Source organism: Dendrobates tinctorius, unplaced genomic scaffold, assembly GCF_039654945.1.
Source record: "Dendrobates tinctorius isolate UK_male_01 unplaced genomic scaffold, ASM3965494v1 ptg000116l, whole genome shotgun sequence".
In the NCBI taxonomy this organism is placed as follows: domain Eukaryota; kingdom Metazoa; phylum Chordata; class Amphibia; order Anura; family Dendrobatidae; genus Dendrobates; species Dendrobates tinctorius.
This window is the reverse complement of record NW_027361784.1, coordinates 40,919,125-40,941,821: the sequence shown is the minus strand read 5'-3', so window position 1 is coordinate 40,941,821 and position 22,697 is coordinate 40,919,125.

The following is a 22,697-nucleotide window of genomic DNA, read 5'->3' as shown; positions in this document are numbered from 1 at the left end:
TTTAAATAATGTAGATATAGATAGTCCTGCCTCTTCCTGTAAATAATGTAGATATAGATAGTCCTGCCTCTTCCTGTAAATAATGTAGATATATAGTACTGCCTCTTCCTGTAAATAATGTAGATATAGAAAGTACTGCCTCTTCCTGTAATGTAGATATAGATAGTCCTGCCTTTTCCTGTAAATAATGTAGATATAGATAGTCCTGCATCTTCCTGTAAATAATGTAGATATAGATAGTCCTGCCTCTTCCTGTAAATAATGTACATATAGATAGTCCTGCCTTTTCCTGTAAATAATGTAGATATAGATAATCCTGCCTCTTCCTGTAAATAATGTAGATATAGATAGTCCTGCCTCTTCCTGTAAATAATGTAGATATACTGTAGATAGTACTGCCTCTTCCTGTAAATAATCTAGATATAGATAGCACTGCCTCTTCCTGTAAATAATGTAGATATAGATAGTCCTGTCTTTTCCTGTAAATAATGTAGATATAGACAGTCCTGCCTCTTCCTTTAAATAATGTAGATATAGATAGTCCTGTCTTTTCCTGTAAATAATGTAGATATAGACAGTCCTGCCTCTTCCTGTAAATACTGTAGATATAGATAGTACTGCCTCTTCCTGTAAATAATGTAGATATAGATAATCCTGCCTCTTCCTGTAAATACTGTAGATATAGATAGTACTGCCTATTCCTGTAAATAATGTAGATATAGATAATCCTGCCTCTTCCTGTAAATAATGTAGATATAGATAGTCATGCCTCGTCCTGTAAATAATGTAGATATAGATAGTCCTGCCTCTCCCTGTAAATTCTGTAGATATAGATAGTCCTACATTTTCCTGTAAATAATGTAGATATAGATAGTCCTGCCTTTTCCTGTAATTAATGTAGATATAGATAGTCCTGCCTCTTCCTGTAAATAATGTAGATATAGATAGTACTGCCTTTTCCTGTAAATAATGTAGATATAGATAGTCCTGCCTCTTCCTGTAAATAATGTACATATAGATAGTCCTGCGTCTTCCTGTAAATAATGTAGATATAGATAGTCCTGCCTTTTCCTGTAAATAATGTAGATATAAATAGTCCTGCCTCTTCCTGTAAATAATGTAGATATAGATATTACTGCCTCTTCCTGTAATGTAGATATAGATAGTCCTGCCTTTTCCTGTAAATAATGTAGATATAGATAATCCTGCCTCTTCCTGTAAATAATATGGATATAGAGAGTCCTGCCTCTTCCTGTAAATAATGTAGATATAGATAGTCCTGCCTCTTCCTGTAAATAATGTAGATATAGATAGTCCTGCCTCTTCCTGTAAGTAATATGGATATAGATAGTCCTGCCTCTTCCTGTAAATAATGTAGATATTGATAGTCCTGCCTCTTCCTGTAAATAATGTAGATATAGATAGTCCTGCCTTTTCCTGTAAATAATGTAGATATAAATAGTCCTGCCTCTTCCTGGAAATAATGTAGATATAGATATTACTGCCTCTTCCTGTAATGTAGATATAGATAGTCCTGCCTTTTCCTGTAAATAATGTAGATATAGATAATCCTGCCTCTTCCTGTAAATAATATGGATATAGATAGTCCTGCCTCTTACTGTAAATAATGTAGATATAGATAGTCCTGCCTCTTCCTGTAAATAATGTAGATATAGATAGTCCTGCCATTTCCTGTAATTACTGTAGATATAAATAGTCCTGCCTCTTCCTGTAAATAATGTAGATATAGATAGTCCTGCCTCTTCCTGCAAATACTGTAGATATAGATAGTACTGCCTCTTCCTGTAATGTATATATAGATAGTCCTGCCTTTTCCTGTAAATAATGTAGATATAGATAGTCCTGCCTCTTCCTGTAAATAATATGGATATAGATAGTCCTGCCTCTTCCTGTAAATAATGTAGATATAGATAGTCCTGCCTCTTCTTGTATGTAATGTAGATATAGATAGTCCTGCCTTTTCCTGTAAATAATGTAGATATAGATAGTCCTGCCTTTTCCTGTAAATAATGTCGATATAGATAGTCCTGCATTTTCCTGTAAATAATGTAGATAAAGATAATTCTGCCTCTTCCTGTAAATAATGTAGATATAGATAGTCCTGCCTCTTCCTGTAAATAATGTACATATAGGTAGTCCTGCCATTTCCTGTAAATAATGTAGATATAGATAGTCCTGCCTCTTCCTGTAAATAATGTAGATATAGATAGTCCTGTCTCTTCCTGTAAATAATGTACATATAGATAGGCCTGCCTCTTCCTGTTAATAATGTAGATTTAAATAGTCTTACCTTTTCCTGTTAATAATGTAGATATAGATAGTCCTGCCTCTTCCTGTAAATAATGTAGATATAGATAGTCTTGCCTTTTCCTGTAAATAATGTAGATATAGATAGTCCTGCGTCTTCCTGTAAATAATGTAGATATAGATAATACTGCCTCTTCCTGTAAATACTGTATATATAGATAGTCCTGCCTCTTCCTGTAAATAATGTAGATAAAGATAGTCCTGCCTCTTTCTGTAAATAATGTAGATATAGATAGTCCTGCCTCTTCCTGTAAATACTGTAGATATACTGTAGATAATACTGCCTCTTCCTGTAAATAATCTAGATATAGATAGCACTGCCTCTTTCTGTAAATAATGTAGATATAGATAGTCCTGTCTTTTCCTGTAAATAATGTACATATAGATAGTCCTGTCTGTTCCTGTAAATAATGTAGATATAGACAGTCCTGCCTCTTCCTGTAAATACTGTAGATATAGATAGTACTGCTTCTTCCTGTAAATAATGTAGATATAGATATCACTGCCTCTTCCTGTAAATAATGCAGATATAGATAGTCTTGCCTCTTCCTGTAAATAATGTACATATAGATAATCCTGCCTCTTCCTGTAAATAATGTATATATAGATAGTCATGCCTCTTCCTGTAAATAATGTAGATATAGATAGTCCTGCCTCTCCCTGTAAATTCTGTAGATATAGATAGTCCTGCATTTTTCCTGTAAATAATGTAGATATAGATAGTCCTGCCTTTTCCTGTAATTAATGTAGATATAGATAGTCCTGCCTCTTCCTGTAAATAATGTAGATATAGATAGTACTGCCACTTCCTGTAAATAATGTAGATATAGATAGTCCTGCCTCTTCCTGTAATGTAGATATAGATAGTACTGCCTCTTCCTGTAAATAATGTAGATATAGATAGTCCTGCCTCTTCCTGTAAATAATGTAGATATAGATAGTCCTGCCTTTTCCTGTAAATAATGTAGATATAGATAGTCCTGCCTTTTCCTGTAAATAATGTAGATATAGATAGTCCTGCCTCTTCCTGTAAATAATGTAGATATAGATAGTCCTGCCTCTTCCTGTAAATACTGTAGATATAGATATTCCTGCCTCTTCCTGTAAATAATGTAGATATAGATAGTCCTGCCTCTTCCAGTAAATAATTTACTGTAGATATGGAGAGGCCTGCCTTTTCCTGTAAATATTGTAGATATAGATAGTCCTGCCTCTTCCTGTAAATAATGTAGATATAGATAGTACTGCCTCTTCCTGTAAATAATGTAGATATAGATAGTCCTGCCTCTTCCTTTAAATACTGTAGATATAGATAGTACTGCCTCTTCCTGTAAATAATGTAGATATAGATATCACTGCCTCTTCCTGTAAATAATGTACATATAGATAGTCCTGCGTCTTCCTGTAAATAATGTAGATATAGATAGTACTGCCTTTTACTGTAAATAATGTAGATATAGATAGTCCTGCCTTTTCCTGTAATTAATGTAGATATAGATAGTCCTGCCTCTTCCTGTAAATAATGTAGATATAGATAGTCCTGCCTTTTCCTGTAAATAATGTAGATATAGATAGTCCTGCCTTTTCCTGTAAATAATGTAGATATAGATAGTCCTGCCTCTTCCTGTAAATAATGTAGATATAGATAGTCCTGCCTCTTCCTGTAAATACTGTAGATATAGATATTCCTGCCTCTTCCTGTAAATAATGTAGATATAGATAGTCCTGCCTCTTCCAGTAAATAATTTACTGTAGATATGGAGAGGCCTGCCTTTTCCTGTAAATATTGTAGATATAGATAGTCCTGCCTCTTCCTGTAAATAATGTAGATATAGATAGTACTGCCTCTTCCTGTAAATAATGTAGATATAGATAGTCCTGCCTCTTCCTTTAAATACTGTAGATATAGATAGTACTGCCTCTTCCTGTAAATAATGTAGATATAGATATCACTGCCTCTTCCTGTAAATAATGTACATATAGATAGTCCTGCGTCTTCCTGTAAATAATGTAGATATAGATAGTACTGCCTTTTACTGTAAATAATGTAGATATAGATAGTCCTGCCTTTTCCTGTAATTAATGTAGATATAGATAGTCCTGCCTCTTCCTGTAAATAATGTAGATATAGATAGTCCTGCCTTTTCCTGTAAATAATGTAGATATAGATAGTCCTGCCTCTTCCTGTAAATAATGTACATATAGATAGTCCTGCCTTTTCCTGTAAATAATGTAGATATAGATAATCCTGCCTCTTCCTGTAAATAATGTAGATATAGATAGTCCTGCCTCTTCCTGTAAATAATGTAGATATACTGTAGATAGTTCTGCCTCTTCCTGTAAATAATCTAGATATAGATAGCACTGCCTCTTTCTGTAAATAATGTAGATATAGATAGTCCTGTCTTTTCCTGTAAATAATATAGATATAGACAGTCCTGCCTCTTCCTTTAAATAATGTAGATATAGATAGTACTGCCTCTTCCTGTAAATACTGTATATATAGATAGTCCTGCATCTTCCTGTAAATAATGTAGATATAGATAGTCCTGCCTTTTCCTGTAAATAATGTAGATATAGATAGTCCTGCCTTTTCCTGTAATTAATGTAGATATAGATAGTCCTGCCTCTTCCTGTAAATAATGTAGATATAGATAGTCCTGCCTTTTCCTTTAAATAATGTAGATATAGATAGTCCTGCCTCTTCCTGTAAATAATGTAGATATAGATAGTCCTGCCTCTTCCTGTAAATAATGTAGATATATAGTACTGCCTCTTCCTGTAAATAATGTAGATATAGAAAGTACTGCCTCTTCCTGTAATGTAGATATAGATAGTCCTGCCTTTTCCTGTAAATAATGTAGATATAGATAGTCCTGCATCTTCCTGTAAATAATGTAGATATAGATAGTCCTGCCTCTTCCTGTAAATAATGTACATATAGATAGTCCTGCCTTTTCCTGTAAATAATGTAGATATAGATAATCCTGCCTCTTCCTGTAAATAATGTAGATATAGATAGTCCTGCCTCTTCCTGTAAATAATGTAGATATACTGTAGATAGTACTGCCTCTTCCTGTAAATAATCTAGATATAGATAGCACTGCCTCTTCCTGTAAATAATGTAGATATAGATAGTCCTGTCTTTTCCTGTAAATAATGTAGATATAGACAGTCCTGCCTCTTCCTTTAAATAATGTAGATATAGATAGTCCTGTCTTTTCCTGTAAATAATGTAGATATAGACAGTCCTGCCTCTTCCTGTAAATACTGTAGATATAGATAGTACTGCCTCTTCCTGTAAATAATGTAGATATAGATAATCCTGCCTCTTCCTGTAAATACTGTAGATATAGATAGTACTGCCTATTCCTGTAAATAATGTAGATATAGATAATCCTGCCTCTTCCTGTAAATAATGTAGATATAGATAGTCATGCCTCGTCCTGTAAATAATGTAGATATAGATAGTCCTGCCTCTCCCTGTAAATTCTGTAGATATAGATAGTCCTACATTTTCCTGTAAATTGTATATATAGATAGTCCTGCCTTTTCCTGTAATTAATGTAGATATAGATAGTCCTGCCTCTTCCTGTAAATAATGTAGATATAGATAGTACTGCCTTTTCCTGTAAATAATGTAGATATAGATAGTCCTGCCTCTTCCTGTAAATAATGTACATATAGATAGTCCTGCGTCTTCCTGTAAATAATGTAGATATAGATAGTCCTGCCTTTTCCTGTAAATAATGTAGATATAAATAGTCCTGCCTCTTCCTGTAAATAATGTAGATATAGATATTACTGCCTCTTCCTGTAATGTAGATATAGATAGTCCTGCCTTTTCCTGTAAATAATGTAGATATAGATAATCCTGCCTCTTCCTGTAAATAATATGGATATAGAGAGTCCTGCCTCTTCCTGTAAATAATGTAGATATAGATAGTCCTGCCTCTTCCTGTAAATAATGTAGATATAGATAGTCCTGCCTCTTCCTGTAAGTAATATGGATATAGATAGTCCTGCCTCTTCCTGTAAATAATGTAGATATTGATAGTCCTGCCTCTTCCTGTAAATAATGTAGATATAGATAGTCCTGCCTTTTCCTGTAAATAATGTAGATATAAATAGTCCTGCCTCTTCCTGGAAATAATGTAGATATAGATATTACTGCCTCTTCCTGTAATGTAGATATAGATAGTCCTGCCTTTTCCTGTAAATAATGTAGATATAGATAATCCTGCCTCTTCCTGTAAATAATATGGATATAGATAGTCCTGCCTCTTACTGTAAATAATGTAGATATAGATAGTCCTGCCTCTTCCTGTAAATAATGTAGATATAGATAGTCCTGCCATTTCCTGTAATTACTGTAGATATAAATAGTCCTGCCTCTTCCTGTAAATAATGTAGATATAGATAGTCCTGCCTCTTCCTGCAAATACTGTAGATATAGATAGTACTGCCTCTTCCTGTAATGTATATATAGATAGTCCTGCCTTTTCCTGTAAATAATGTAGATATAGATAGTCCTGCCTCTTCCTGTAAATAATATGGATATAGATAGTCCTGCCTCTTCCTGTAAATAATGTAGATATAGATAGTCCTGCCTCTTCCTGTATGTAATGTAGATATAGATAGTCCTGCCTTTTCCTGTAAATAATGTAGATATAGATAGTCCTGCCTTTTCCTGTAAATAATGTCGATATAGATAGTCCTGCATTTTCCTGTAAATAATGTAGATAAAGATAATTCTGCCTCTTCCTGTAAATAATGTAGATATAGATAGTCCTGCCTCTTCCTGTAAATAATGTACATATAGGTAGTCCTGCCATTTCCTGTAAATAATGTAGATATAGATAGTCCTGCCTCTTCCTGTAAATAATGTAGATATAGATAGTCCTGTCTCTTCCTGTAAATAATGTACATATAGATAGGCCTGCCTCTTCCTGTTAATAATGTAGATTTAAATAGTCTTACCTTTTCCTGTTAATAATGTAGATATAGATAGTCCTGCCTCTTCCTGTAAATAATGTAGATATAGATAGTCTTGCCTTTTCCTGTAAATAATGTAGATATAGATAGTCCTGCGTCTTCCTGTAAATAATGTAGATATAGATAATACTGCCTCTTCCTGTAAATACTGTATATATAGATAGTCCTGCCTCTTCCTGTAAATAATGTAGATAAAGATAGTCCTGCCTCTTTCTGTAAATAATGTAGATATAGATAGTCCTGCCTCTTCCTGTAAATACTGTAGATATACTGTAGATAATACTGCCTCTTCCTGTAAATAATCTAGATATAGATAGCACTGCCTCTTTCTGTAAATAATGTAGATATAGATAGTCCTGTCTTTTCCTGTAAATAATGTACATATAGATAGTCCTGTCTTTTCCTGTAAATAATGTAGATATAGACAGTCCTGCCTCTTCCTGTAAATACTGTAGATATAGATAGTACTGCTTCTTCCTGTAAATAATGTAGATATAGATATCACTGCCTCTTCCTGTAAATAATGCAGATATAGATAGTCTTGCCTCTTCCTGTAAATAATGTACATATAGATAATCCTGCCTCTTCCTGTAAATAATGTATATATAGATAGTCATGCCTCTTCCTGTAAATAATGTAGATATAGATAGTCCTGCCTCTCCCTGTAAATTCTGTAGATATAGATAGTCCTGCATTTTTCCTGTAAATAATGTAGATATAGATAGTCCTGCCTTTTCCTGTAATTAATGTAGATATAGATAGTCCTGCCTCTTCCTGTAAATAATGTAGATATAGATAGTACTGCCACTTCCTGTAAATAATGTAGATATAGATAGTCCTGCCTCTTCCTGTAATGTAGATATAGATAGTACTGCCTCTTCCTGTAAATAATGTAGATATAGATAGTCCTGCCTCTTCCTGTAAATAATGTAGATATAGATAGTCCTGCCTTTTCCTGTAAATAATGTAGATATAGATAGTCCTGCCTTTTCCTGTAAATAATGTAGATATAGATAGTCCTGCCTCTTCCTGTAAATAATGTAGATATAGATAGTCCTGCCTCTTCCTGTAAATACTGTAGATATAGATATTCCTGCCTCTTCCTGTAAATAATGTAGATATAGATAGTCCTGCCTCTCCCTGTAAATTCTGTAGATATAGATAGTCCTGCATTTTTCCTGTAAATAATGTAGATATAGATAGTCCTGCCTTTTCCTGTAATTAAGGTAGATATAGATAGTCCTGCCTCTTCCTGTAAATAATGTAGATATAGATAGTACTGCCACTTCCTGTAAATAATGTAGATATAGATAGTCCTGCCTCTTCCTGTAATGTAGATATAGATAGTACTGCCTCTTCCTGTAAATAATGTAGATATAGATAGTCCTGCCTCTTCCTGTAAATAATGTAGATATAGATAGTCCTGCCTTTTCCTGTAAATAATGTAGATATAGATAGTCCTGCCTTTTCCTGTAAATAATGTAGATATAGATAGTCCTGCCTCTTCCTGTAAATAATGTAGATATAGATAGTCCTGCCTCTTCCTGTAAATAATGTAGATATAGATAGTCCTGCCTTTTCCTGTAAATATTGTAGATATAGATAGTCCTGCCTCTTCCTGTAAATAATGTAGATATAGATAGTACTGCCTCTTCCTGTAAATAATGTAGATATAGATAGTCCTGCCTCTTATTTAAATACTGTAGATATAGATAGTACTGCCTCTTCCTGTAAATAATGTAGATATAGATATCACTGCCTCTTCCTGTAAATAATGTACATATAGATAGTCCTGCGTCTTCCTGTAAATAATGTAGATATAGATAGTACTGCCTTTTACTGTAAATAATGTAGATATAGATAGTCCTGCCTTTTCCTGTAATTAATGTAGATATAGATAGTCCTGCCTCTTCCTGTAAATAATGTAGATATAGATAGTCCTGCCTTTTCCTGTAAATAATGTAGATATAGATAGTCCTGCCTCTTCCTGTAAATAATGTATATATAGATAGTCCTGCCTTTTCCTGTAAATAATGTAGATATAGATAATCCTGCCTCTTCCTGTAAATAATGTAGATATAGATAGTCCTGCCTCTTCCTGTAAATAATGTAGATATACTGTAGATAGTACTGCCTCTTCCTGTAAATAATCTAGATATAGATAGCACTGCCTCTTTCTGTAAATAATGTAGATATAGATAGTCCTGTCTTTTCCTGTAAATAATATAGATATAGACAGTCCTGCCTCTTCCTTTAAATAATGTAGATATAGATAGTCCTGTCTTTTCCTGTAAATAATGTAGATATAGACAGTCCTGCCTCTTCCTGTAAATACTGTAGATATAGATAGTACTGCCTCTTCCTGTAAATAATGTAGATATAGATAGCACTGCCTATTCCTGTAAATAATGTAGATATAGATAAACCTGCCTCTTCCTGTAAATAATGTAGATATAGATAGTCATGCCTCTTCCTGTAAATAATGTAGATATAGATAGTCCTGCCTCTCCCTGTAAATTCTGTAGATATAGATAGTCCTGCATTTTCCTGTAAATAATGAATATATAGATAGTCCTGCCTTTTCCTGTAATTAATGTAGATATAGATAGTCCTGCCTCTTCCTGTAAATAATGTAGATATAGATAGTACTGCCTCTTCCTGTAAATAATGTAGATATAGATAGTCCTGCCTCTTCCTGTAATGTAGATATAGATAGTACTGCCTCTTCCTGTAAATAATGTAGATATAGATAGTCCTGCCTCTTCCTGTAAATAATGTAGATATAGATAGTCCTGCCTTTTCCTGTAAATAATGTAGATATAGATAGTCCTGCCTTTTCCTGTAAATAATGTAGATATAGATAGTCCTGCCTCTTCCTGTAAATAATGTAGATATAGATAGTCCTGCCTCTTCCTGTAAATACTGTAGATATAGATATTCCTGCCTCTTCCTGTAAATAATGTAGATATAGATAGTCCTGCCTCTTCCAGTAAATAATTTACTGTAGATATGGAGAGTCCTGCCTTTTCCTGTAAATATTGTAGATATAGATAGTCCTGCCTCTTCCTGTAAATAATGTAGATATAGATAGTACTGCCTCTTCCTGTAAATAATGTAGATATAGATAGTCCTGCCTCTTCCTGTAAATACTGTAGATATAGATAGTCCTGCCTCTTCCTGTAAATAATGTAGATATAGATAGTACTGCCTCTTCCTGTAAATAATGTAGATATAGATAGTCCTGCCTCTTCCTTTAAATACTGTAGATATAGATAGTACTGCCTCTTCCTGTAAATAATGTAGATATAGATATCACTGCCTCTTCCTGTAAATAATGTACATATAGATAGTCCTGCGTCTTCCTGTAAATAATGTAGATATAGATAGTACTGCCTTTTACTGTAAATAATGTAGATATAGATAGTCCTGCCTTTTCCTGTAATTAATGTAGATATAGATAGTCCTGCCTCTTCCTGTAAATAATGTAGATATAGATAGTCCTGCCTTTTCCTGTAAATAATGTAGATATAGATAGTCCTGCCTTTTCCTGTAAATAATGTAGATATAGATAGTCCTGCCTCTTCCTGTAAATAATGTAGATATAGATAGTCCTGCCTCTTCCTGTAAATACTGTAGATATAGATATTCCTGCCTCTTCCTGTAAATAATGTAGATATAGATAGTCCTGCCTCTTCCAGTAAATAATTTACTGTAGATATGGAGAGGCCTGCCTTTTCCTGTAAATATTGTAGATATAGATAGTCCTGCCTCTTCCTGTAAATAATGTAGATATAGATAGTACTGCCTCTTCCTGTAAATAATGTAGATATAGATAGTCCTGCCTCTTCCTTTAAATACTGTAGATATAGATAGTACTGCCTCTTCCTGTAAATAATGTAGATATAGATATCACTGCCTCTTCCTGTAAATAATGTACATATAGATAGTCCTGCGTCTTCCTGTAAATAATGTAGATATAGATAGTACTGCCTTTTACTGTAAATAATGTAGATATAGATAGTCCTGCCTTTTCCTGTAATTAATGTAGATATAGATAGTCCTGCCTCTTCCTGTAAATAATGTAGATATAGATAGTCCTGCCTTTTCCTGTAAATAATGTAGATATAGATAGTCCTGCCTCTTCCTGTAAATAATGTACATATAGATAGTCCTGCCTTTTCCTGTAAATAATGTAGATATAGATAATCCTGCCTCTTCCTGTAAATAATGTAGATATAGATAGTCCTGCCTCTTCCTGTAAATAATGTAGATATACTGTAGATAGTTCTGCCTCTTCCTGTAAATAATCTAGATATAGATAGCACTGCCTCTTTCTGTAAATAATGTAGATATAGATAGTCCTGTCTTTTCCTGTAAATAATATAGATATTGATAGTCCTGCCTCTTCCTGTAAATAATGTAGATATAGATAGTCCTGCCTTTTCCTGTAAATAATGTAGATATAAATAGTCCTGCCTCTTCCTGGAAATAATGTAGATATAGATATTACTGCCTCTTCCTGTAATGTAGATATAGATAGTCCTGCCTTTTCCTGTAAATAATGTAGATATAGATAATCCTGCCTCTTCCTGTAAATAATATGGATATAGATAGTCCTGCCTCTTACTGTAAATAATGTAGATATAGATAGTCCTGCCTCTTCCTGTAAATAATGTAGATATAGATAGTCCTGCCATTTCCTGTAATTACTGTAGATATAAATAGTCCTGCCTCTTCCTGTAAATAATGTAGATATAGATAGTCCTGCCTCTTCCTGCAAATACTGTAGATATAGATAGTACTGCCTCTTCCTGTAATGTATATATAGATAGTCCTGCCTTTTCCTGTAAATAATGTAGATATAGATAGTCCTGCCTCTTCCTGTAAATAATATGGATATAGATAGTCCTGCCTCTTCCTGTAAATAATGTAGATATAGATAGTCCTGCCTCTTCCTGTATGTAATGTAGATATAGATAGTCCTGCCTTTTCCTGTAAATAATGTAGATATAGATAGTCCTGCCTTTTCCTGTAAATAATGTCGATATAGATAGTCCTGCATTTTCCTGTAAATAATGTAGATAAAGATAATTCTGCCTCTTCCTGTAAATAATGTAGATATAGATAGTCCTGCCTCTTCCTGTAAATAATGTACATATAGGTAGTCCTGCCATTTCCTGTAAATAATGTAGATATAGATAGTCCTGCCTCTTCCTGTAAATAATGTAGATATAGATAGTCCTGTCTCTTCCTGTAAATAATGTACATATAGATAGGCCTGCCTCTTCCTGTTAATAATGTAGATTTAAATAGTCTTACCTTTTCCTGTTAATAATGTAGATATAGATAGTCCTGCCTCTTCCTGTAAATAATGTAGATATAGATAGTCTTGCCTTTTCCTGTAAATAATGTAGATATAGATAGTCCTGCGTCTTCCTGTAAATAATGTAGATATAGATAATACTGCCTCTTCCTGTAAATACTGTATATATAGATAGTCCTGCCTCTTCCTGTAAATAATGTAGATAAAGATAGTCCTGCCTCTTTCTGTAAATAATGTAGATATAGATAGTCCTGCCTCTTCCTGTAAATACTGTAGATATACTGTAGATAATACTGCCTCTTCCTGTAAATAATCTAGATATAGATAGCACTGCCTCTTTCTGTAAATAATGTAGATATAGATAGTCCTGTCTTTTCCTGTAAATAATGTACATATAGATAGTCCTGTCTTTTCCTGTAAATAATGTAGATATAGACAGTCCTGCCTCTTCCTGTAAATACTGTAGATATAGATAGTACTGCTTCTTCCTGTAAATAATGTAGATATAGATATCACTGCCTCTTCCTGTAAATAATGCAGATATAGATAGTCTTGCCTCTTCCTGTAAATAATGTACATATAGATAATCCTGCCTCTTCCTGTAAATAATGTATATATAGATAGTCATGCCTCTTCCTGTAAATAATGTAGATATAGATAGTCCTGCCTCTCCCTGTAAATTCTGTAGATATAGATAGTCCTGCATTTTTCCTGTAAATAATGTAGATATAGATAGTCCTGCCTTTTCCTGTAATTAATGTAGATATAGATAGTCCTGCCTCTTCCTGTAAATAATGTAGATATAGATAGTACTGCCACTTCCTGTAAATAATGTAGATATAGATAGTCCTGCCTCTTCCTGTAATGTAGATATAGATAGTACTGCCTCTTCCTGTAAATAATGTAGATATAGATAGTCCTGCCTCTTCCTGTAAATAATGTAGATATAGATAGTCCTGCCTTTTCCTGTAAATAATGTAGATATAGATAGTCCTGCCTTTTCCTGTAAATAATGTAGATATAGATAGTCCTGCCTCTTCCTGTAAATAATGTAGATATAGATAGTCCTGCCTCTTCCTGTAAATACTGTAGATATAGATATTCCTGCCTCTTCCTGTAAATAATGTAGATATAGATAGTCCTGCCTCTTCCAGTAAATAATTTACTGTAGATATGGAGAGGCCTGCCTTTTCCTGTAAATATTGTAGATATAGATAGTCCTGCCTCTTCCTGTAAATAATGTAGATATAGATAGTACTGCCTCTTCCTGTAAATAATGTAGATATAGATAGTCCTGCCTCTTATTTAAATACTGTAGATATAGATAGTACTGCCTCTTCCTGTAAATAATGTAGATATAGATATCACTGCCTCTTCCTGTAAATAATGTACATATAGATAGTCCTGCGTCTTCCTGTAAATAATGTAGATATAGATAGTACTGCCTTTTACTGTAAATAATGTAGATATAGATAGTCCTGCCTTTTCCTGTAATTAATGTAGATATAGATAGTCCTGCCTCTTCCTGTAAATAATGTAGATATAGATAGTCCTGCCTTTTCCTGTAAATAATGTAGATATAGATAGTCCTGCCTCTTCCTGTAAATAATGTATATATAGATAGTCCTGCCTTTTCCTGTAAATAATGTAGATATAGATAATCCTGCCTCTTCCTGTAAATAATGTAGATATAGATAGTCCTGCCTCTTCCTGTAAATAATGTAGATATACTGTAGATAGTACTGCCTCTTCCTGTAAATAATCTAGATATAGATAGCACTGCCTCTTTCTGTAAATAATGTAGATATAGATAGTCCTGTCTTTTCCTGTAAATAATATAGATATAGACAGTCCTGCCTCTTCCTTTAAATAATGTAGATATAGATAGTCCTGTCTTTTCCTGTAAATAATGTAGATATAGACAGTCCTGCCTCTTCCTGTAAATACTGTAGATATAGATAGTACTGCCTCTTCCTGTAAATAATGTAGATATAGATAGCACTGCCTATTCCTGTAAATAATGTAGATATAGATAAACCTGCCTCTTCCTGTAAATAATGTAGATATAGATAGTCATGCCTCTTCCTGTAAATAATGTAGATATAGATAGTCCTGCCTCTCCCTGTAAATTCTGTAGATATAGATAGTCCTGCATTTTCCTGTAAATAATGAATATATAGATAGTCCTGCCTTTTCCTGTAATTAATGTAGATATAGATAGTCCTGCCTCTTCCTGTAAATAATGTAGATATAGATAGTACTGCCTCTTCCTGTAAATAATGTAGATATAGATAGTCCTGCCTCTTCCTGTAATGTAGATATAGATAGTACTGCCTCTTCCTGTAAATAATGTAGATATAGATAGTCCTGCCTCTTCCTGTAAATAATGTAGATATAGATAGTCCTGCCTTTTCCTGTAAATAATGTAGATATAGATAGTCCTGCCTTTTCCTGTAAATAATGTAGATATAGATAGTCCTGCCTCTTCCTGTAAATAATGTAGATATAGATAGTCCTGCCTCTTCCTGTAAATACTGTAGATATAGATATTCCTGCCTCTTCCTGTAAATAATGTAGATATAGATAGTCCTGCCTCTTCCAGTAAATAATTTACTGTAGATATGGAGAGTCCTGCCTTTTCCTGTAAATATTGTAGATATAGATAGTCCTGCCTCTTCCTGTAAATAATGTAGATATAGATAGTACTGCCTCTTCCTGTAAATAATGTAGATATAGATAGTCCTGCCTCTTCCTGTAAATACTGTAGATATAGATAGTCCTGCCTCTTCCTGTAAATAATGTAGATATAGATAGTACTGCCTCTTCCTGTAAATAATGTAGATATAGATAGTCCTGCCTCTTCCTTTAAATACTGTAGATATAGATAGTACTGCCTCTTCCTGTAAATAATGTAGATATAGATATCACTGCCTCTTCCTGTAAATAATGTACATATAGATAGTCCTGCGTCTTCCTGTAAATAATGTAGATATAGATAGTACTGCCTTTTACTGTAAATAATGTAGATATAGATAGTCCTGCCTTTTCCTGTAATTAATGTAGATATAGATAGTCCTGCCTCTTCCTGTAAATAATGTAGATATAGATAGTCCTGCCTTTTCCTGTAAATAATGTAGATATAGATAGTCCTGCCTTTTCCTGTAAATAATGTAGATATAGATAGTCCTGCCTCTTCCTGTAAATAATGTAGATATAGATAGTCCTGCCTCTTCCTGTAAATACTGTAGATATAGATATTCCTGCCTCTTCCTGTAAATAATGTAGATATAGATAGTCCTGCCTCTTCCAGTAAATAATTTACTGTAGATATGGAGAGGCCTGCCTTTTCCTGTAAATATTGTAGATATAGATAGTCCTGCCTCTTCCTGTAAATAATGTAGATATAGATAGTACTGCCTCTTCCTGTAAATAATGTAGATATAGATAGTCCTGCCTCTTCCTTTAAATACTGTAGATATAGATAGTACTGCCTCTTCCTGTAAATAATGTAGATATAGATATCACTGCCTCTTCCTGTAAATAATGTACATATAGATAGTCCTGCGTCTTCCTGTAAATAATGTAGATATAGATAGTACTGCCTTTTACTGTAAATAATGTAGATATAGATAGTCCTGCCTTTTCCTGTAATTAATGTAGATATAGATAGTCCTGCCTCTTCCTGTAAATAATGTAGATATAGATAGTCCTGCCTTTTCCTGTAAATAATGTAGATATAGATAGTCCTGCCTCTTCCTGTAAATAATGTACATATAGATAGTCCTGCCTTTTCCTGTAAATAATGTAGATATAGATAATCCTGCCTCTTCCTGTAAATAATGTAGATATAGATAGTCCTGCCTCTTCCTGTAAATAATGTAGATATACTGTAGATAGTTCTGCCTCTTCCTGTAAATAATCTAGATATAGATAGCACTGCCTCTTTCTGTAAATAATGTAGATATAGATAGTCCTGTCTTTTCCTGTAAATAATATAGATATAGACAGTCCTGCCTCTTCCTTTAAATAATGTAGATATAGATAGTACTGCCTCTTCCTGTAAATACTGTATATATAGATAGTCCTGCATCTTCCTGTAAATAATGTAGATATAGATAGTCCTGCCTTTTCCTGTAAATAATGTAGATATAGATAGTCCTGCCTTTTCCTGTAATTAATGTAGATATAGATAGTCCTGCCTCTTCCTGTAAATAATGTAGATATAGATAGTCCTGCCTTTTCCTTTAAATAATGTAGATATAGATAGTCCTGCCTCTTCCTGTAAATAATGTAGATATAGATAGTCCTGCCTCTTCCTGTAAATAATGTAGATATATAGTACTGCCTCTTCCTGTAAATAATGTAGATATAGAAAGTACTGCCTCTTCCTGTAATGTAGATATAGATAGTCCTGCCTTTTCCTGTAAATAATGTAGATATAGATAGTCCTGCATCTTCCTGTAAATAATGTAGATATAGATAGTCCTGCCTCTTCCTGTAAATAATGTACATATAGATAGTCCTGCCTTTTCCTGTAAATAATGTAGATATAGATAATCCTGCCTCTTCCTGTAAATAATGTAGATATAGATAGTCCTGCCTCTTCCTGTAAATAATGTAGATATACTGTAGATAGTACTGCCTCTTCCTGTAAATAATCTAGATATAGATAGCACTGCCTCTTCCTGTAAATAATGTAGATATAGATAGTCCTGTCTTTTCCTGTAAATAATGTAGATATAGACAGTCCTGCCTCTTCCTTTAAATAATGTAGATATAGATAGTCCTGTCTTTTCCTGTAAATAATGTAGATATAGACAGTCCTGCCTCTTCCTGTAAATACTGTAGATATAGATAGTACTGCCTCTTCCTGTAAATAATGTAGATATAGATAATCCTGCCTCTTCCTGTAAATACTGTAGATATAGATAGTACTGCCTATTCCTGTAAATAATGTAGATATAGATAATCCTGCCTCTTCCTGTAAATAATGTAGATATAGATAGTCATGCCTCGTCCTGTAAATAATGTAGATATAGATAGTCCTGCCTCTCCCTGTAAATTCTGTAGATATAGATAGTCCTACATTTTCCTGTAAATAATGTAGATATAGATAGTCCTGCCTTTTCCTGTAATTAATGTAGATATAGATAGTCCTGCCTCTTCCTGTAAATAATGTAGATATAGATAGTACTGCCTTTTCCTGTAAATAATGTAGATATAGATAGTCCTGCCTCTTCCTGTAAATAATGTACATATAGATAGTCCTGCGTCTTCCTGTAAATAATGTAGATATAGATAGTCCTGCCTTTTCCTGTAAATAATGTAGATATAAATAGTCCTGCCTCTTCCTGTAAATAATGTAGATATAGATATTACTGCCTCTTCCTGTAATGTAGATATAGATAGTCCTGCCTTTTCCTGTAAATAATGTAGATATAGATAATCCTGCCTCTTCCTGTAAATAATATGGATATAGAGAGTCCTGCCTCTTCCTGTAAATAATGTAGATATAGATAGTCCTGCCTCTTCCTGTAAATAATGTAGATATAGATAGTCCTGCCTCTTCCTGTAAGTAATATGGATATAGATAGTCCTGCCTCTTCCTGTAAATAATGTAGATATTGATAGTCCTGCCTCTTCCTGTAAATAATGTAGATATAGATAGTCCTGCCTTTTCCTGTAAATAATGTAGATATAAATAGTCCTGCCTCTTCCTGGAAATAATGTAGATATAGATATTACTGCCTCTTCCTGTAATGTAGATATAGATAGTCCTGCCTTTTCCTGTAAATAATGTAGATATAGATAATCCTGCCTCTTCCTGTAAATAATATGGATATAGATAGTCCTGCCTCTTACTGTAAATAATGTAGATATAGATAGTCCTGCCTCTTCCTGTAAATAATGTAGATATAGATAGTCCTGCCATTTCCTGTAATTACTGTAGATATAAATAGTCCTGCCTCTTCCTGTAAATAATGTAGATATAGATAGTCCTGCCTCTTCCTGCAAATACTGTAGATATAGATAGTACTGCCTCTTCCTGTAATGTATATATAGATAGTCCTGCCTTTTCCTGTAAATAATGTAGATATAGATAGTCCTGCCTCTTCCTGTAAATAATATGGATATAGATAGTCCTGCCTCTTCCTGTAAATAATGTAGATATAGATAGTCCTGCCTCTTCCTGTATGTAATGTAGATATAGATAGTCCTGCCTTTTCCTGTAAATAATGTAGATATAGATAGTCCTGCCTTTTCCTGTAAATAATGTCGATATAGATAGTCCTGCATTTTCCTGTAAATAATGTAGATAAAGATAATTCTGCCTCTTCCTGTAAATAATGTAGATATAGATAGTCCTGCCTCTTCCTGTAAATAATGTACATATAGGTAGTCCTGCCATTTCCTGTAAATAATGTAGATATAGATAGTCCTGCCTCTTCCTGTAAATAATGTAGATATAGATAGTCCTGTCTCTTCCTGTAAATAATGTACATATAGATAGGCCTGCCTCTTCCTGTTAATAATGTAGATTTAAATAGTCTTACCTTTTCCTGTTAATAATGTAGATATAGATAGTCCTGCCTCTTCCTGTAAATAATGTAGATATAGATAGTCTTGCCTTTTCCTGTAAATAATGTAGATATAGATAGTCCTGCGTCTTCCTGTAAATAATGTAGATATAGATAATACTGCCTCTTCCTGTAAATACTGTATATATAGATAGTCCTGCCTCTTCCTGTAAATAATGTAGATAAAGATAGTCCTGCCTCTTTCTGTAAATAATGTAGATATAGATAGTCCTGCCTCTTCCTGTAAATACTGTAGATATACTGTAGATAATACTGCCTCTTCCTGTAAATAATCTAGATATAGATAGCACTGCCTCTTTCTGTAAATAATGTAGATATAGATAGTCCTGTCTTTTCCTGTAAATAATGTACATATAGATAGTCCTGTCTTTTCCTGTAAATAATGTAGATATAGACAGTCCTGCCTCTTCCTGTAAATACTGTAGATATAGATAGTACTGCTTCTTCCTGTAAATAATGTAGATATAGTTATCACTGCCTCTTCCTGTAAATAATGCAGATATAGATAGTCTTGCCTCTTCCTGTAAATAATGTACATATAGATAATCCTGCCTCTTCCTGTAAATAATGTATATATAGATAGTCATGCCTCTTCCTGTAAATAATGTAGATATAGATAGTCCTGCCTCTCCCTGTAAATTCTGTAGATATAGATAGTCCTGCATTTTTCCTGTAAATAATGTAGATATAGATAGTCCTGCCTTTTCCTGTAATTAATGTAGATATAGATAGTCCTGCCTCTTCCTGTAAATTCTGTAGATATAGATAGTCCTGCATTTTTCCTGTAAATAATGTAGATATAGATAGTCCTGCCTTTTCCTGTAATTAATGTAGATATAGATAGTCCTGCCTCTTCCTGTAAATAATGTAGATATAGATAGTACTGCCTCTTCCTGTAAATAATGTAGATATAGATAGTCCTGCCTCTTCCTGTAAATAATGTAGATATAGATAGTCCTGCCTTTTCCTGTAAATAATGTAGATATAGATAGTCCTGCCTTTTCCTGTAAATAATGTAGATATAGATAGTCCTGCCTCTTCCTGTAAATAATGTAGATATAGATAGTCCTGCCTCTTCCTGTAAATACTGTAGATATAGATATTCCTGCCTCTTCCTGTAAATAATGTAGATATAGATAGTCCTGCCTCTTCCAGTAAATAATTTACTGTAGATATGGAGAGGCCTGCCTTTTCCTGTAAATATTGTAGATATAGATAGTCCTGCCTCTTCCTGTAAATAATGTAGATATAGATAGTACTGCCTCTTCCTGTAAATAATGTAGATATAGATAGTCCTGCCTCTTATTTAAATACTGTAGATATAGATAGTACTGCCTCTTCCTGTAAATAATGTAGATATAGATATCACTGCCTCTTCCTGTAAATAATGTACATATAGATAGTCCTGCGTCTTCCTGTAAATAATGTAGATATAGATAGTACTGCCTTTTACTGTAAATAATGTAGATATAGATAGTCCTGCCTTTTCCTGTAATTAATGTAGATATAGATAGTCCTGCCTCTTCCTGTAAATAATGTAGATATAGATAGTCCTGCCTTTTCCTGTAAATAATGTAGATATAGATAGTCCTGCCTCTTCCTGTAAATAATGTATATATAGATAGTCCTGCCTTTTCCTGTAAATAATGTAGATATAGATAATCCTGCCTCTTCCTGTAAATAATGTAGATATAGATAGTCCTGCCTCTTCCTGTAAATAATGTAGATATACTGTAGATAGTACTGCCTCTTCCTGTAAATAATCTAGATATAGATAGCACTGCCTCTTTCTGTAAATAATGTAGATATAGATAGTCCTGTCTTTTCCTGTAAATAATATAGATATAGACAGTCCTGCCTCTTCCTTTAAATAATGTAGATATAGATAGTCCTGTCTTTTCCTGTAAATAATGTAGATATAGACAGTCCTGCCTCTTCCTGTAAATACTGTAGATATAGATAGTACTGCCTCTTCCTGTAAATAATGTAGATATAGATAGCACTGCCTATTCCTGTAAATAATGTAGATATAGATAAACCTGCCTCTTCCTGTAAATAATGTAGATATAGATAGTCATGCCTCTTCCTGTAAATAATGTAGATATAGATAGTCCTGCCTCTCCCTGTAAATTCTGTAGATATAGATAGTCCTGCATTTTCCTGTAAATAATGAATATATAGATAGTCCTGCCTTTTCCTGTAATTAATGTAGATATAGATAGTCCTGCCTCTTCCTGTAAATAATGTAGATATAGATAGTACTGCCTCTTCCTGTAAATAATGTAGATATAGATAGTCCTGCCTCTTCCTGTAATGTAGATATAGATAGTACTGCCTCTTCCTGTAAATAATGTAGATATAGATAGTCCTGCCTCTTCCTGTAAATAATGTAGATATAGATAGTCCTGCCTTTTCCTGTAAATAATGTAGATATAGATAGTCCTGCCTTTTCCTGTAAATAATGTAGATATAGATAGTCCTGCCTCTTCCTGTAAATAATGTAGATATAGATAGTCCTGCCTCTTCCTGTAAATACTGTAGATATAGATATTCCTGCCTCTTCCTGTAAATAATGTAGATATAGATAGTCCTGCCTCTTCCAGTAAATAATTTACTGTAGATATGGAGAGTCCTGCCTTTTCCTGTAAATATTGTAGATATAGATAGTCCTGCCTCTTCCTGTAAATAATGTAGATATAGATAGTACTGCCTCTTCCTGTAAATAATGTAGATATAGATAGTCCTGCCTCTTCCTGTAAATACTGTAGATATAGATAGTACTGCCTCTTCCTGTAAATAATGTAGATATAGATATCACTGCCTCTTCCTGTAAATAATGTACATATAGATAATCCTGCATTTTCCTGTAAATAATGTAGATATAGATAGTCCTGCGTCTTCCTGTAAATAATGTATATATAGATAGTCCTGCCTTTTCCTGTAAATAATGTAGATATAGATAGTCCTGCCTTTTCCTGTAATTAATGTAGATATAGATAGTCCTGCCTCTTCCTGTAAATAATGTAGATATAGATAGTCCTGCCTTTTCCTTTAAATAATGTAGATATAGATAGTCCTGCCTCTTCCTGTAAATAATGTAGATATAGATAGTCCTGCCTCTTCCTGTAAATAATGTAGATATATAGTACTGCCTCTTCCTGTAAATAATGTAGATATAGAAAGTACTGCCTCTTCCTGTAATGTAGATATAGATAGTCCTGCCTTTTCCTGTAAATAATGTAGATATAGATAGTCCTGCCTGTTCCTGTAAATAATGTAGATATAGATAGTACTGCCTCTTCCTGTAAATACTGTATATATAGATAGTCCTGCATCTTCCTGTAAATAATGTAGATATAGATAGTCCTGCCTCTTCCTGTAAATAATGTACATATAGATAGTCCTGCCTTTTCCTGTAAATAATGTAGATATAGATAATCCTGCCTCTTCCT